Consider the following 13,055-nt stretch of genomic DNA (forward strand, 5'->3'; position numbering starts at 1 on the left):
TCACCCGTGTACGATTCCATCGTCACACCCGAGTTCCGATAGTCACTTCGTTGTCTCTCTCCTCTCGTGGAGAATGTGTAACCATTGATGTCGTATTTCGATAAGTCATGAGGTTGGGGCGGGCCCACATGACAAGGCCAATATCATTTTGTCTACGCCGCTTGCCATTGGTGGGGGATTGGCATCAATCTGGTCTTTGAACCAGCTCGCGAAAGAGGAGTTGTGCGCTCTAAATACCTCTTCTTCCGTCATCGGCTTGTCGCCCCTGCTCTTGATCATGTTTATGTGCTGATCCACCCAAGGCTCTCCTCGTTCATGTGCTGTAGTGCTACTAAGTGGGCCCCGTTAAAGTCTCGTTCTCCTATCATCTTGATCGGCGTCGAGTTCCCTCCTCGCCAGCCGTTGTGGCCTACTCCCTCGAATCTGCCGAGGTGCTTGTTGGCGGGCAATCCAACCGGACGTGGGTCGTCCTCGTTTAAATAATTCTTGCAGAAAGAGATGCACTCCTCGGTGAGAAAGCCCTGGACGATGCTTCCATCCGGATGTGCCCTGTTACGAACGTATTCTTTGATGAAGCCGTTCATTCTTTCTAACACCATCATGTTATGAAGGAACGCGGGCCCGAGATCCTCGATATCGTCCACTATATGCACCAGCAGATGGACCATGATGTCAAAGAATGCGGGCGGGAAGTACATCTCCATCTCGCATAGGATGGTGACGATCTCTTCCCTGCAGCCTCCCGAGTTTCTTGACGGTTATCGACTTTCGAGTGATGACGTCGAAGACGTTACACAGGTCGGTCAGCCGTCGCACGAACGTGCGGTTCCATTATCCCTCGGATAGCAACCGGAAGTATCTCGCGTCATCATGACATGACAAGTCATGAGACTTCATCCCGCTCGAAGATTTTTTCGTCGGGTCCAGCCATCTGCGTATCAGCCCCGCGTAGCCTAGGGGAAATTTGACTTCTAGTAGGCACTTGAATAATTGTTCGAGCTCATCGGGATTTAGAGTGAAGCAGGAGGGGCGAGGAGTTTCGCGCTGCTTGGCCACCCTTTTGCGTTTGCGACCATCCGTCTCCTCCTCCTCGGTTTCCTGGTCAACCTGCGCGAAATGAAGCTCTTTTCTGATATCAAGGGCCATCAGGTCGTGTCTTGCTTTCGACCCGTCTTTGGTCCTCTCCAGCATGTTGAGCACAAGTGCCAAGCAAGCTCTCGCACACGTTCTTCGTGATATGCATGACATCAAGGCTATGAGGCGTACCGAGGATCTTCCAAGACGGCAAGTCCCAAAACACGGACCTCCTTTACCATACCCCCAAGAGCGGCCCGGGTTCCTTTTTCTTTCTCTTGTCTCCTTTCTTCCGCTTCGGATCTTTATCTTACCCGCCGGAGGGCGCTCTTTCCAGCTTTTCAACAGTAGTATCTATCTCTTCGCCGCTCGCCTAGGTGGAGGTCCCTCGACCTCATCCTTCCCATTGAACAGGTCTCCACGCTTCCTCCACGGGTCATTCTTGGGAAGCCACATTCGATGCCTCATGTAGACGGTTTTTGAAGACCCGGGATCCTTACCCAGCTGTAAAAATGGCGTCTTTTCCATGCACCTCACACATGCCTTGTGTCCGTGGCACACTCGGCACGCGATATATCCGTATCCAAGATAGTCCTGCACCGTCGTCAACAGTGCGGCTTTCATACGGAAAGTTTCTTGTCCGTAGGCGTCCCAAGTTTCTGTCCCTTCCTCCCACAGAGTGACTAGCTCCTCCTTCAATAGCTCCAGATACAGAGTTGATATCGCTCCCCGGCTGCGTCGGCCCTTGGATTAGCATACTCATGTGTATGTACTTCTTCTTCGTGCATAGCCATGGAGGGAGGTTGTACATCCATACAAACACGGGCCGGGTGCTGTGCTTGCTGCTTTGGTTCCCAAACGGATTGAGTCCGTCGGTGCTCGCACCCAACCCGATGTTCCTTGGTTCTTTCCCGAATTCTTCGTAATACTCATCGTCTAATGTTTTCCATCGGCTTGCATCCGAAGGGTGTGTTAGCACCGGGTTTTCAACCCGTTCTACATCACGCATCACCGCCTCCTTTCTTTCCGCGTGCCGCCGCATGAGCTTTGCTTCCTTGGGGTCCACGAAGTACCGCGGCAGACGGGGCGTGAGCGGGAAGTACCACACAACTTTTCGAGGAGATTTTTTTGTCCCTCTCTTGTATCGAGATTCGCCACACTGTGGGCATGTATCGAGATTGGCATGCTCGTTCCGATATATTACGCAGTCACTGATGCATGCGTGGTATTTCTGGTGCGGTAAATCGAGAGGGCACACTATTTTCTTGGCCTCCTGTAGGCTACCGACACACGTGTTATCTTTAGGAAAGTGGATCTTCAAGTATCCGAAGAGTTCGTCCACGCTTGTGTCCGTCCATTTGTGCTTTGCCTTCATCTCCATAATATCGAGAGCGTATCTCGACGGCTCTCCTCCGTCCCACGAGCTGCATCGTACAACGGAGTTCTCGAGTCTACCTCGAGTTGATCTAGCCTTAGCCTTCCGTCTACCAGCGATTTTGGGGTCGGCCGATGTGTTGCTGAGAAGAAGTTCCCGAACATGACGGTCCCGCACGGCCGCGGTTAGCGGGGTATTTCTACTCATGTCCTCGTCGGCCGCATGCTCTTCCCGGCCTTCTTGATCACCATCAACGTGTGCGCCATCCTCTTCAACCTCGTCTCCATTGTCGTGTGGGGCATCCTCTCCATCACCTTCGTTATCATCATCTCCACCATCATCATCTCCATCACCATCGATATCATCATCTCCATCATCACTCATCCACCGAGTATGCCCCTCCATGAAACTATACCCGAGCAGGTGTTGATTCACTATGCCCGAGAAGGGGTCAAACAACGATCCTAGCTTGCATCTTCAACAAGGACACATTATATCCTTTCGCTTTTTCGATACATGTCGGCCGTCGCGCGTTCCACGTATCTATCCACGACGCTTTCCTCATCGCGATGACCATCGCCGCCTACAAGACAAGATAATTGATTACACCGCCGTCTCGGTTTTCACGGAAAAATTCGGCATGACCTTTGCTAAATATTGTCATGCCGGAGTTCCAAAATTCGCCGAACGGAAGTTAATCAACATTCCGGCAAAACATTGGCAACTCAATGTTCCTGCACGCGTAAACAAATGCAAAACAATGCATTTACATATATGGAACCGCGCCTTTTGCAATTCTACTAGTGTAACCGCGACTTTTCACCAACTCATGAACATTCCACTCATTATTTATATACCTATTAGTTCACGCGACGTCCAAAAGCACCGGAGAGACGTCACACGTCGACTTTATGCTCGAGAGATCTAGAGAGATCTACAAATAGAGAGATCTAGCTAGATCTAGTGGAAAAGGTGGTGGGAGGAGATAGATCTAGATCTAGATCATGCAAATCATGCTAGAGGGGCTAGGTAGTGCATGATTTGCTCAAATACATCATATTTTGTTGGTTGAAATAGCTAAAATGGGTGGGAGAATGAGATAACAAGTGCTTGGGTTGATTTGCCATCACATATGAGTGTGTGAGGGTGGTGGTAGGTGGCTGGTCGAGTTATGGCATATCCCAGGTTACCGCCGGCGCCTACATGTGCGTTTGCCAGCGGTAGGGCCTATTACCGCCGGCACATACGGCCCACAAACGCCGGCGTAAGTGCAGGATGGGTGGCCCACCCAGCCACTCGTTACCCCCGGCATTTCCATTTTCGGGTTCGCCGGTGGTAGCAGCCCTCTACCCCCGGCGGTTTGGGCGCAAAACGCCGGCGGCAGTGCTGTCTGGGTGGCCCGCCCAGCCCCTCGTTACCCCCGGCATTTTCCATTTCGCGTTCGCCGGCGGTAAAGCCCGCACCCCCGGCGCCTTCCGTTCAACTCGCCGGCGGTAGGGTTAGGCCACCCTGGAAGGTCTTACCGCCGGCATTTTCAAAACGTACTCGCCGGCGGTAAGGAGTGCTGCTATAAGCCTTTTCCTAGTAGTGACCCACACTTATATAAAGAAGGAGTGGATGGTATTCTGCGAAGATGTGTTCCCGAATATGAACATCAAGAGATATTGAGTAAGTGTCATGGTAGTGCTTATGGAGGACATCACGCCGGAGATAGAACCGCACAAAAGGTTCTGCAATCAGGTTTCTATTGGCCAACTCTCTTCAAAGATGCAAGAAAGTTTATTTTATCTTGTGATGAATGTCAAAGGGTTGGTAATATCTCCAGACGCAATGAAATGCCTATGAATTATACTCTTGTTATTGAACCATTCGATTGTTGGGGATTTGACTTCATGGGTCCTTTCCCTTCTTCAGAAGGTAACACTCATATACTTGTCGCTGTTGATTATGTTACTAAATGGGTGGAAGCCATACCCACAAAAAGTGCTGATGGTGAGACCTCTTTAAGAATGCGTTTAGATATTATTTTTCCTAGATTTGGAGTTCCTAGATATCGTATGACTGATGGAGGTTGTCATTTTATTCATGGTGGTTTTAGAAAAACTCTTGCTCAATATGGTATTAATCATAGAATTGCTTCCGCTTATCATCCTCAAACTAGTGGGCAAGTAGAATTATCAAATAGAGAGATTAAATCTATCTTGCAAAAGACCGTTAATAAATCTAGAAAGAACTGGGCTAGTAAATTGAAGGAAGCACTATGGGCTTATAGAACTGCTTATAAAAATCCCATGGGTATGTCACCTTATAAAATGGTTTATGGCAAAGCTTGTCATTTACCTTTAGAACTAGAGCACAAAGCTTATTGGGCTGTAAGAGAACTAAATAAAGATCCTAAACTTGCCGGTAAGAAGAGATTGCTACAATTGATATCTCTAGATGAATGGAGAAGTGAAGCTTATGAAAATGCTAAACTCTTTAAGGAGAAAGTTAAGAAATGGCATGATAGAAGAATTATCAAAAGAGAATTTAATGTTGGAGATAAAGTCCTATTGTATCGGTCTCGTCTTAGATTTTTTGCAGGGAAATTACTCTCAAAATGGGAAGGAGCATATGTCATTGTGGAGGTGTATCGTTCAGGGGCAATTAAAATTGGTTCTCTGCAAGGTGATGCCACACAAGTGGTGAATGGACAAAGACTCAAGCATTATATCTCTGGTGATTCTTATAATGAAGATGTTGATGTTATTTGAGTGATAACTCCGGAAGCTTTCATCAAAGGCCAAATTGACCGTTCTGCAGAGTTCGACTTTGAATAGGTAACAGTACTGGTAATAAAAAGTCCGCGTTTAACTTTCCGAACAATGTTTTTGCTATTTTTGGAAAATATGAAAAATTACGAGATCGAAACGGAGTGGAGGAGGCGCACGAGGGCGTGCCCCCATAGGCCGGCGCGGGCCCCAGCCTGTTCGCGCCGCCCTATGAGGACGGCCCCTCGGTGTCCCTCTCCGACTCTGGTTCGACCTGGTACTTTCCTTTTGTCGTGAAAATTTCTGCTATATAATCCCCCGGACCCCTGGAGGTCCGTATATCATTTTCTCGACGTGTTTTGTTTCGAGCTGTTTTCTGCCAGGATCTACTTCGGATCTAGAGCCAGCATGTCTTCGTCGGGAACTCCGAAGGATAGCTTCTTTGAGGACATCGTCAACCCGTACATGAACAAGCTGAAGATGCACCCCAAGGAATTGCTGCTCGTAGATGGAGAGTTGCAGATTGAAGATGTCCGGGGTCCTAAAGGAGAAGGAAGTTTGGAGGACAGGATGGAGAAATTAGAACAAGAGGTCTTCAACTACAAGAAAATGGTTGAGCGTGAAGTGGACTTCTTCCACAAAATTGTGTCTGAACTTATTGATAGACACAAGAAGGAGACTGCAAATCTGTGGGACGATATCTTCTCGCTTCACGACACTACCAACAAACTCCAAGCTCAACTCTATGATGTCCAGAATCAAAATTGTGAGTATGAAAACAGGTTTAAACACATAAGTTATGCTGCTAGTTTCAGATTCCTGAGACCAAGATGTCGTTTGTTGATGGAGAGCCCCTTCCTTGGAAGTCTGATGATGGGAAGAATTCACCACCGCCGAAGGAGTAATTCATCATTGGTATTGGCACTCCCTTGGTTTGTTCCAAGCTTGGGGGAGTGCCGCGGTATCACATCATCACTATCTTTTACCTTTTTACTATCAAGTAGTGTCATATCATGAGTAGGGAAGTTATCATATAAGATGTGTTGCAGTATGGAAGTATCTCTCTTTTAGTTGGTTACCTATGTATCCCTTGGTGTGAGTTATCGTTCTGGAATATTAATGAGAAGTCTTTTCATTTACATATTGCACATCTTATTTTAGTTTGCAATCTCTATTATATGATTGATCTTGTTTTTAGTATTGGTATCACTTTGGGAGCATTGAGTAAATCTATTTGGTTTTGGCAAACTTAGCATTGGTCAATAGCAACAACACTTTGAGTTTAAGTAGAAAAGAGGAAATACATGTAGATATGTTATTTCATTATCTTTCTTTCTTGTTAGCTCCTAGCTTAGTATTCTGAAGTTAAAATTGTTTGTGCTTACAAGGAAGATGCATGATTGTTTCTATCACATGTATATTTGTTTGTTTCCCTCAACTCTTATGCTTGCTAATCGACCTTGCTAGCCAAAGACCTGTACTGAGAGGGAATGCTTCTCATGCATCCAAACCTTTAAACCAAACCTATGCCATCAGTGTCCACCATAACTACCTACTATGTGGTATTTCCCTGCCATTCCATGTAAATACTTCATGTGCTACCTTTAAACAATTCAAAAGTTATCATCCCTTATTTGTGTCAATGTTTTATAGCTCATGAGGAAGTATGTGGTGTTTTATCTTTCAATCTTGTTGGGCACCTTTCACTAATGGAATAGTGGCTTCATCCACTTATCCTATAATTTTGCAAAAAGAGCTGGCAACGGGGTTCCCAGCCCCAATTAATTAACTTTCATTAATAATTCTCTTCACATGTTTTGCCCTGATTCATCAGTAAGCAACTTAATTGTGCAATAGACACTCCTCCATGGTATGTGAAATGTTGGAAGGCACCCGAGGATTCGGTTAGCCATGGCTTGAGAAAGCAAAGGTTGGGAGGAGTGTCATCCTTAAATAAACTAAAGTACATGTGTAAACAAAAGAGAAGAGGGATGATCTACCTTGCGGGTAGAGATAACGTCCTTCATGGGAGCCGCTCTTTGGAAGTCTGTTTGGCAAGGGGGTTAGAGTACCCACTACCATTCGTTGACAACAACAAACACCTCTCAAACTTTACTTTTATGCTCTCTATATGATTTCAAAACTTAAAAAGATCTAGCACATGATTTAATCCCCGCTTCCCTCTGCGAAGGGCCTATCTTTTACTTTATGTTAAGTCAGTAAACCTATTTCCCTCTATCTTAAGCAAGAAATTGAGTTTTTGTGATCAAACCATTTATACTGTGATCTACTTAATCATGCCTTTTACTCTTCCTTGTTCAGTACAAATTTTATCTGAGTGAATATAGCTTTGAAGGTTATCGATGATTATGAGGGGATTATTATGATTGAGTATGCAAGTTTTGCTATAAGCTTTAATATAAGAGCGCTGCTCAATAGATAAGTACAATATGTTAACTGTTCTTTGACCAAGAACGAAGTTTGCCATCACCAATTATGATTACCTATGCACCTTTATTTGTGATTTCCTTTTACTTGTTTCAAGTTGAATTATATGAGGAAGTTGTTCACTAGAATGTCTTGTGTGAATTAATATGATGCTTCTTGTCCGTATTTTATTTATCGACTCTTCACTCCATAAACATGTGGTCTTGTTTATCGAGTTCAGCTTCGCTTGGGGACAAGCGAAGTCTAAGCTTGGGGGAGTTGATACGTCCATTTTGCATCACTATTTTATATCATAATTTACTCGTTATTCATTGATATATTTCATATTTAGAGGTGATACTTATGTTATTTCATCTATTTTGCATGTTTCATGATTATTGGAGGATCATCCACCGGAGTCAGGATTCTGCTGGAAAAAGCACCGTCAGAATGCAATATTTCTGGAGATCAACAATTGACGGAAATTACACCGAAGATCTTATTTCTCCAGAAGAATAAGCCAGCCAGAAGGAGGAGCCGAGGAGGGCCGCCATGGCCACCCCATAGGCCGGCGCGGGCCCTGCCCTGGCCACGCCGCCTGGTGGGGAGGGGGCCCACAGCCCCCTTCGGCCGCCTCTCTTTCGCGTAGTTCTTCGCCCCGAAAACCTAAGCTCCAGGGAATAATCGTGAGGAGACACAGCCGCCTCTGCGGGGCGGAAAACACCAGAGAGAAAAGAGCTCTCCGGCAGGCTGAAATCCGCCGGGGAAATTCCCTCCCGGAGGGGGAAATCGACGCCATCGTCACTGCCATCGAGCTTGACTTCATTGGGATCATCATCACCATCATATCCACCACCGTCACCATCATCTCCATCGCTGCACCTCGTCACCGCTGTAACATCTAGGGTTGAATCTTGATTGTTTGGTAGGGGAAACTCTCCCGGTATTGATTACTCCTTGTTATTGATGCTATTGAGTGAAACTATTGAACCAAGGTTTATGTTCAGATTGTTATTCATCATCATATAACCTCTGATCATGTTCCATATGATGTCTCGTGAGTAGTTCGTTTCGTTCTTGAGGACATGGGTGAAGTCTAAATGTTAGTAGTGAACTATGTTGAGTAATATTCAATGGTTTGATATTTAAGTTGTGGTGTTATTCTTCTAGTGGTGTCATGTGAACGTCGACTACATGATACTTCACCTTTATGGGCCTAGGGGAATACATCTTGTATTCGTTTGCTAATTGTCGGGTTGCCGGAGTGATAACGAACTCGAACCCCCGTTGGTATATCGATGCAGGAGGGATAGCAGGATCTCAGAGTTTGAGGCTGCGGTTAGATTTATCTTAATTACTTTCTTGTATTTGCGGATGCTTGCAAAGGGTATAATCACAAGTATGTATTAGTCCTAGGAAGGGCGGTAGATTAGCATAGGTTCACCCACACAACACTTATCAAAACAATGAAGATTAATCAATTATATGAAGCGAAAGCACTAGACTAAATTCCCGTGTGTCCTCAAGAACGTTTGGTCATTATAACTAAACAAACCGGCTTGTCCTTTGTGCTAAAAAGGATTGGGCCACTCGCTGCAATTATTACTCTTGCATTTTACTTACTTGTACTTTATTTATCTCGCTATATCAAAACCCCCGAATACTTGTCTGTGAGCATTTACAGTGAATCCTTCATCGAAACTGCTTGTCAACACCTTCTGCTCCTCGTTGGGTTCGACACTCTTATTTATCGAAAGTACTACGATACACCCCCTATACTTGTGGGTCATCAATGCCCTCCTTCTTGCCGGCCATTACCAGCCGTCGCCCCATTGACCTCAGCGCCATCATCACTCATCCATTGAGTGTGTCCATGCATGAAACCATTAGTGAGCAGGTGCCCCTGCAATTTGCCTGAATAGGGGTCAAACCATTTCCCTAGTCGCATCTTCGACATGGACACAATACCTCCGTGAGGTTCTTTTTCACACATGTCGATGATCGCGTGTTTCAGATATCTCATCACGACGTTTTCACTCATCTTGATAACCATTATCGCCTGCACGGCAAGATTATATAATTGATTAGAACCATGCATCCGTCGGTAGTTTTCACGGAAAATTTCGGCATGACCTTCCTACACGGTAGGAGATAGGAGCGCCAGAAATGTGCCGAAACGGAAACTTAACGAATCAACATTTCGGCGCAACGTTGGCAACTCATTTTCAACGCCAACACACAAGCACAAACACAACATATATGCCACACACGAGCGCTTTGCTTCAAATGTCCAATATACAACAATTTCATTCCCCAATTTGTTCATTGATCACCTATTTAGTTGATATATTAGTCGACGAGATCGAGACGTCACGCCGCGATCACGACGTATGGAAGCCGACTTTCTAGATCTAGATCTAGATTGAGCGGTCAATGCGCGATAGATAGATCTGGATCTACATAGGGATGTGGGAGATGCATGTAGGAAGGGAAGATTTGCTCAAAAAATATTATTTTGTTTGGTCAAATTGGCTAAATTTGGGGTAGAAATGGGCAAAAAATAGGCGGGTTGGGAGAAGGGTCGGGTTGTGTGGTGGAGTGAGTGTAGTGAGTGTGTGAGTGCTGGTTGGTGGTTGAAATAACTCCCAGGTTACTGCCGGCGCACCAGGACCTGGGTGCGCCGGCAGTATATAGCCCATCCGGCTATATCTGCTCCGGGCCAGGCCCACAAAACACTGCCGGCGCACTAGAACAGGAGCGCGCCGGCAATAGCAAATTACTGCCGGCGCGCTCTTGGGCTGGTGCGCCGGCAGTGTTTCCTGGGCCTGGCCCGAATCGGGCGAGCCCATGCCAGGAAATAGCGCCGGCGCGTCGACTCCCCAGGTGCGCCGGTAGTGGGCATGCATCGCCGGCGCGGCTGAAATGTGGTGCGCCGGCAGCACATTCCACCGGCGCGTGCATAGGGTGGTGCGCCGGCAGCACATTCCACCACCTATAGGCTTTTCCCTAGTAGTGATCCTCCTCGCTCGCGTGGTCCCATCACGCTCCCCTTCCTGGGTCCTTCCTATTTTTCCTCTCTTCCCCTCCCATTCTTTCCCCATTGATCACTTTTTTACTCTTTTCGATACAAGCGCATCTCATCGGTGCCCCACGTTGATTCCTGTAACATCCTAGGTTTAGAGGCAAGAAAAAAAGAGAACACCATAGTGTGCAGTGCATTTATGCATAGAACATCCGGGGTTCGCGCTTTTGTTTAAAACTGTCAAAGTGATCGAGGTTTCTCTTGCATCGGTGGAATTGAGTTCGTCATCGATGTGAGTGCGACAAATTTCGACATGAACTTTGTGAATTCATGTGTTTTTTGGGAGAACAAATTTGAATTCAAATCAAATATGGATAATCTGAATTCAAATAAGAAATTGAATTGAATTCGAATTCCAAACTATAACATGAAATACAATATGTAAAAGTTAAATTTTTTGATAATTCATAACAAATAAATAAGTTAAACTTATTACAATTATCATAATTCAATCATTTACAAGCTCCAAAAGAAATAGAAGATTACAAAAAGAAAATAAAAGAAGTCCTAAGTCTAAATATTCTCAATCTTCCAATCTTCTTTTCCTGCAATAAGCAAACAACAAAAGACAAGAAAATAATTGTGTCATGATTAAAAATGTTTGCCTTCACCCTTGGTGAGGCAATGTTACTGTTGGTGGCTAGCTAAAGGGATTCAAGAACTACTCTTGATCCCTAATGATGATTAGAGGGAGTAATTCCAAATTAGGCAACAAGAGACATTCCAAGAAGGTTGATCACTATTCAATCCGAGGCATCGGCGAGGCATTGTCCTCGACAGACATTATTCATATCTTAAGCAAACAGGGACTAGAGCAACCCTACTTGATCTATATAAAAAGGCAACAAGTATTGATCCATTAATTGAGGCAATAAGTCAACTATTTTAAATTTCCCTCTAATATAGCTAGCAACCATGAAGGCTTACAAGTTTAGTTAAAGTGATCACATTTGACATGGAAAAGTCAAAATGATCTTAAGCAAATAGTTTATAAACCACTTGATAATTAAGCAGTAGCTTAATTAATATTTAAGCAACCAAATCATTAAACTATAAATAGTTCAGTTCACATAGTTATTAGCCTTTGAGATAAATAAGAAACTCATAGTACCCATATGAGTTGGTACACCTAGCAGACACAAAAGAAATGCCAAACCTGATAAGTACCCAACCCAGCCGTGCCTTGCACAAGAGGTATCAGAAAAGCAAGTTGGTAACTAACAGAAGAGTACACATGGATAAACATGGACACCACCGTTGCTTGCATAGGGGAGAAGTACCCAGGTGGGGTCTAACCACAAGCAGCTCACACACAACACATGTAACTATGTGTTGTCGACCACACAGACATAGCCCAGCAATATAAGTACTTACAGTAGTGTACTAGGAATATCAGCCGCACCTTATTTTGCTCTCCAACAAAGTCATATGGCAACTAATTTAGCCACAGTAGAACAGAAAGAACAACACACCAGAGTAGTCCCGGGACTACAGATGGATCTTAAGAAATTATCCAGCAGCTAGGAGGAGCAGACACTCCACAAGAAGGATATCTCAAAGGCCAGAAGAACCAGCTACCAAGCTACAGAAGTATAGCTGGTAGAAGTTCATCAGAAATACAAGCTATTTCAAGGAGTATTTATTCTTAGCTTATGCATGATCACCAGGGGAAATAAAAGGGGAATCATGCAAGCAACCAAATCCAACCACCCTTCCACCAGATTTTGTCTAGGAGGATTAGCTAGAAGGATTATTTACTCTCAGATCTGGCATAGAAGTGCTATGCCCAGTTCATCACAGAGAATCTTATAAAACCATAAATAAATAAATAGTATATCTGTTCTTATCAAAAGGAAGTGTCTCATCCTTTGCATCATTAGCAAGGCTACAAGATCAAGCCAGATCTGTTCTTATCAGTTTTAAAACTATTAAACAAAGGACAGCTAGATCCACCAATAAAAAAACAATCTTGCAAATAAATCATTTCTAGTTGCTACTTTGCAACTAGATCATACAAGAAACTCAAATCTCAGTTGGTGCTTTCCCACAATACTACTCTCCGAGGTCATATATATATACATCATTTAGTCATTACCATAAGCAACCATCATTTGTCAACATGTTAATTACAAGATTTACTTGGGGTCCAGGAGTTATTCCCATGCCAACCAAGTAACCCAAGTAGCAGCAGTAGTTAACCCAACATGTAGATGCTACATAATCAACTCTGCACAACACATAATAAATTTCAGACAATCAATTGATCATTTGGATTCTGCAGAAAAGGCATCCTAAGAATGTATACAAGCCCACCAATAAGCCATCAAGTACATCATCGATTTGAAAG

Source organism: Lolium rigidum, chromosome 3, assembly GCF_022539505.1.
Source record: "Lolium rigidum isolate FL_2022 chromosome 3, APGP_CSIRO_Lrig_0.1, whole genome shotgun sequence".
NCBI lineage: Eukaryota > Viridiplantae > Streptophyta > Magnoliopsida > Poales > Poaceae > Lolium > Lolium rigidum.